The sequence below is a fragment of the Chelonus insularis genome, unplaced genomic scaffold, assembly GCF_013357705.1.
Source record: "Chelonus insularis isolate UGA/USDA-ARS -01 unplaced genomic scaffold, ASM1335770v1 contig_422_pilon, whole genome shotgun sequence".
NCBI lineage: Eukaryota > Metazoa > Arthropoda > Insecta > Hymenoptera > Braconidae > Chelonus > Chelonus insularis.
The window spans coordinates 27,763-34,108 of NW_023276573.1; positions in this window are offsets into that span (position 1 = coordinate 27,763).

Here is a 6,346-nt window from a genome sequence, read left to right on the forward strand (position 1 = left end):
CAGCTTGGGAAACTAGAGTGGTAAATATGTTAAGTATGATTTGTTTATTTTTTTTCATAAGCTTCCATAGTTTGATTTAAAATTTTAAATGCAACACATTCAATATTATTGATGGAGAAAAATATTATTTAAAAAAAATATCCATCAATTCCATTAACTCTATCAGTTGCTTGACAGTTGCTACTGCAAAAAAATTCCATGTTAATAAATCTCTAACTAATCTCATTGAACTAATTAAAAATAAATTAGTTGAATAAAGTTTCTAGTCAGCAAGAAAATAAAATTACTTCCGCAAAGCTGATTTTTTAAAACAACAACTCCACGACGTGTGGCCGTGTATGTGAACCGTTCAATAGTTACAAGGCAAAGGCTTTCATATAGGTATTACCATCACCTGCCTGTTTTGTTTTTCTTGTCAAGCACGTGCAATTTTTTGTCTCAATGAATACGTCAGGGGAGCTTAACGTGGTGGACAAGATTCGGAATGACGTCTAATACCAAGAGAAACGGCTGGTCCATTACTCAGGGCGTCGATCCGTGTTTGTTGTTTCACGCATCGTCCCCTGAGAGAATGTCACACCGCTGAGCGTTTGGTGAATAATATTCCCTAACGGTTAAAACCGAATAACCTTCTACCACCTTCCATAGTGAGTCTTAATTTTTTGATTCATCTTAAAGCCGCAATAATAAATTCTCAAGTGAGTTATTCAGAAATTAATATCACGAGGTTTTTTTTAGCTTTGATCCAGTGTTGAAGCTGTTGGTATTCAGTTTACAATATCTTCAGCATCTCTGTCCAGGATAATTGGTCCTATTAAAACAATAAATAAATTTCCGTTGTGAACTCATGAGTTCTCATAATGTACGTAGGATCTTATATGCATACGAAGACGAATCAATACTTGTTAATGCTGATAGATGATGAGCAATTTCAGCTCCTTGATAAAATAATTGAGTTGAATGATCTTTACTGGAGAATTTCAGTGTCATTTGATTACAAATGATAGTCTCCAGGTGGTCTTAAGTGATTTACGAGCCACAATTTGCAGTCGTAAAGTTTATTTGTTGGTTAAAAACACTTGCAGTAGTTGAATATAGGAAGCCATGGGAAATTATTGTGACCTCATATAGCACAGGGCTTGGAATAATTCTCTGGCAGTCAACTGTTTATTGATTATCTGCGTTAAGGTCTTCTGGTAATGTCAATTCGTAAATACAGTAATGTAAATTTCATTAAGCAAGGGTACAAGAATGTATCTTGGTAATGTACTTATATACCTTCTGGTAAATTAGATAGTCGAATTTAGTTCACTTATAACCACATAACGTAATGTTAGTCATTTTATTTGGCTTAACCAACTTCTTTTACACATTAAATTTCATAAAAAGAATATAGTTCCACGTAGCTTTCAAATTCAAGTTGACAATTTATTGCTGCTAAGCTTTCAAACATATACCTTTGTGTAAGTTTCTTCAACTTTTTACTTAAAAACTTTCCTACACTGCTTTTCTTACATGCATTTGGTGGAGTTATGTTGGAAATTTTATCATAAATATATTTCTTTTAACTCGGTGATGGATTGAAAAATTTATAAGACATAAAAGGGTGGCTTACATAACAGTAGAATTAATATTAAAATAAAAAATGACCTTCCACTTGATGAAACTAGAGAATGAAAAATGAAAAGAGTTGAACAAATTAGGGTTTTACTCATTCTCCATATGTTGGATTTTACTAATCATAAAATTAATTTTTTTTCCTAATGTATAAATTGTTTTTCTTTTTATTCAAAAATATTTCAAACATTCTAGACAGTTGGGATAATTTTTTTCTAAACTTATTTTCCATCAATTCTCATAAACGTTCCATCACTGCATAATCAATAATTCCAATTCAAGATGTGCTTTTTTTAAGCTTTATTACAGTCATTAAATTATTTTACGAACATTTTGCAACTTTTTCTGTTTATATAAAAATTAATAATCCAAGTAAATTTATATCTTTATCTAGCCTTTATAACTTTTCCAAGATATACATCCGCCCTGATAATAGCTTATGAATAAAAATACTCAAATTATATCAGAAGCTCTAGCTGCTGTTTTATCCATTGATTTGTGCAAAAAAGTTTGACAAATATCACAGTATAAAGACAATGTAAAGTACTCATATTTACATTCAGAGTTTCCATACATTAATGAAACATGATCATATGTGCAGAACCAAGAGTATGTATTTGGTTCATTATTGTTCATCCAACATGTTGATAAAAAAAGATGAGCAATGTCTCTCCAATGTTGATAACAGTCTATAATGTTTAGTATTGATGAATCATTCCCAAATTTTACAAAACATTTTTTTCTCTGTAAAGTTCTATAGTATAAAAAAAAAGAATAGAAAAACATATATCGTTTTGCCATGACACATGGCTGCATGTGATCCATTGACATTAGTAAACATGATTCGAGAGTGATTTACCATTTAGGGAGAATTTGCATCGGTCACACACGCCCACTTTTTGGTATTAAATAAAGTCGAATGACTCCCTGATAGCCGTGACTCGTGTGCTACTGTATATGTTCATATGTGCAAGAATAAAGAGAAAAAGAAAAGAACGGCATTCCCAGCGAATACATGAAGCAAATTGCAACGTTCCGCGGGGAACCAGGGCGTGCCACTGGACTCCCACGGCGATGTCGTTTATTCATCACGCCTACCCCTCTATATTACTATTTTTACACTATAACCTCGTGAGACTATCATCTGATAATCCTTGGGGATTTGTCTGATGCACTTCACGAACTTTTGGTTTTGCTTCTGTTTGTAACACACTGCAGACCTTGGGGAGACCCTTGTGCCCTTTTCGATATCCATAAACAACCAATTTGGGGAAACTCTCCAATGAAATGATGCATATTATTTCACAAAGAAACTATTATATTTTACATCAATGACTGGATTAATAGTTCATTCTGTTCAAGTATTTATCAACAAATATTGTCTTTTTAACTCGATAAATGTTTTGAAGAATTCTTGTTAACTTCTTTGAGAGGAAATCTGATAATTCAAAGGGTACATGTATTATATTAATCTGGTGTTGAACATTTTGAAAAACGTAAATCTATCTATACTACATATAGTTATTTAACTTTGAAAGTCAGACCAGAAGCTTATTAACTCAAATTCTATTTTTCATTGAACATAAAAAATTCAAGTCTATACAACTAAATATTTATTTTCAAAAAAAAAAATAAATATTAAGTATCAATGAATCCAACCAATAAAAATTGTTTTTTCAAGAGATGGTTATTGTCAAATCTCATAAAATTTGTTCGGCAAACAACAGCACAATGGATCATATTGACTTCTTTAGAGTGTGCTTTACAAACATGAGATCAATGAATTTTGTAAAAAGTGGTATCATTTACCCATCAAAACCACTCATTTATATTTATTCATACTAGTGTACTTGAGGGTAGTGACGAGTGGCCAGAGTCTTGACAATGCAATAACACCAGGAGTGCAAAGTCAATAGCACTATTTTGATCTTCACTTCTTGATCTTTTATTTTGAAAAGACCCTCTAGGTTGGCATGTTCATATAAGAGAACAGCTTGAGATGAACTGTATTATTACCTGATGCATAATACCTAAATAAATGTGAATAAAAGACTGATTTTTTATAAATGATGCTAAGAAGTACCATTCTAGCGATGAACTTTATTATTATCTCTGTTCATCAATATCAAGATGTATTATTTTCAGAGACATTCAACTAGTCTACAGCTGATTGTTTTAATTTTTTCATCATTTGTCATCAAGTTGATGATACCAATTGATTTGAAGACACCTGGAAAGTCAAACAAATTTTCATCATTCCGACAGTCATCAACTATTGACGGATTAATATTTTGAAATATGGTTGAGTCTAATGAAAAATATCCAAACCACTTAGATGAGTATTCCTACATTTCTGTTAAATAAATTGAAATTTCGACAAGTTATCAGCTCTCTTCAGTCATTTACTCGTTCACATTATTGTAATTCTTCGTAAGAATAAACAGCAATATGAATACTTTGCGTAACAATAAAATAATGAGTATATGGGCAAGTTGAAACGTTGGCCGCGGTTTAGCGACTTGGAACCAAGGAAATAGGGTGGAAATCGATGATTATAATTAACAACCGATACCGGAACAGGAACGACAGAATTACGGTAATCAGTAACACGCAGTTCGCGGTATGATTCACGTCCGAGGGAAAAAAAAGGGAGACGAGAGAAACAATAGTTAGGATCGGAAAACCACGAGGAAAGAGGAGGTTCTCTTCACGCATACGCGTGCATAACTCTTTCCGTGCGCGACTGTTATTATGGCGGACAAAGGCTCCCCATATGGCGACCTATTCTTCTAATATATGTTATTAGACATTACTCTATGATAATTAAACGTCTATACAGTATTGTTACGTGCGTACTTATGTTACATTACTAGAAATGACATGTTTTACTACGACGCTTTGGTCTTCGTGGAGAACAGGCGAATCATTCGGTCCCAAGCTTGGCTATAGTCATCGTAATCAAATTCTCTAAAGTTATTATTGCCTTTCTTAACAAGAAAAAAATTTTCTCATTGCTCAGGTTATCATTGTGCACTGGGACAAATATTACTCGGGACATGAAAAATTTTTTTCATCATCAAAATTGAAATTTTAAATTATTTTAAATAAAAATGTCTAGATTATTGGTTTATTATAATTTTGTTATTAGATTAAAGTACTTATTTAACATGGAAGAAAAATGTACTGATGAAATTTGACAATTTTTCAAATTAATAATTATTTATTCAGACCCATAGTGTCGAAGAAAAATAAAAATTTAATCAAACATAATTTGTTTTTAAATTCATCATCGTATTAAAGCAAGTAGTAAAATAAATTTTTTATACAAAATTAGATTAAATCGAATAATATATTTTATTGTTAATATTTTATTGTTTTTTTAATAAATAAAAAATTTTTCATATAAAAAATATTTTTTATTGTTACATTTTTTATTTGAAATGAAAGTAATTACCCTAGAAAAATTTTTGGTAAAAATCTTCAAAGAAAAAAAAATTATTTTTAATTTCTTAATGCTCTATAAAATTTATTTTTTTTGTGACTTGAATATTATTACAGGAATGGAAATGAAATGTACGTTAATAATAAAGTTTTACTGAAAATAGATTGGAAGATCGATTATTTTTTGTTACTACTAAAGCATGAAGTAGTTAATTTTACACCATTTCACCGTACCGGTCGATAAATTGAATTATAGTAGTGCGTAAGATAAAAAGAATGTTCAACTTACCACTTTTCTTGCTACTTTATTGCATATCTAAATAAGGCACGTATAAGTTTATAATTAAAAGATACAACAAGAGCTAAAATTTACAATAAAAAAACATCCACTATTTTATATTTTTTAATTAAATATTACGATCTATTTATTTATCAATTCTTTCCTGAAAATATTTTATTAAGCATAATAATTAATTTTATATCTTTCACTATTATACTTATCTTGCCATAAATAATAATGTTTACTTTATTTAATAAATTTGCAGAAAGAATTACAAACAATTATATAAGATTCCAAATGAAAGTTTTAAGTTAATTAAATTTATTAAAAGTTTTTTAATTCTTTATTAATTACTAAATTACCTTTCTCATTGAAAGAAAAAAGTACAAGTGCTACACAGTAAGTAAAATTATTACATTATGACTTAAAACGAAAATATATCTATGAGAGTAATTTCTCAAAATTTTTTAGTTACTTTTTTCACATCGAAACAAAATGATTATAAATAAAAGGTATTCATTTATTCCAAAATGTAGGCAGAAATATATTTAATATACTCCAAACTCCAAGACTACATATATCCGTGAATAAAGGAAGCACAATATTGTGTGAAAAGCTTCAAATAACCTTGAAATATAATAACATGGTGGTTTTAATTTATTTTACAATTTATTTGTTATGAAAAAAAGCTTGATCGAATTTGTCCAAACTTCTTTCAAATTTTTTTTCAATTACATTATCTTTCAAATGAAATTAGCTTGGAGTCGACATCTTTACTGGTTCTCGAGATATCGAAAACAAAAAAAAATCCGACATACGTACGTATAATAACATGTACAGATAACTGTACGTACGTACATAAAGTCATTTTTATACCTTTTACTATGCTTCTAAATGACAAAATTGAAAATAAATAAAAATAATTTTTGAGTGAGAATCATTTTTATTTCTAGAATGAGCTTTAATGTGCGATAATGGTTTAAAAAATCTTAGCTTCTGAATAAAATT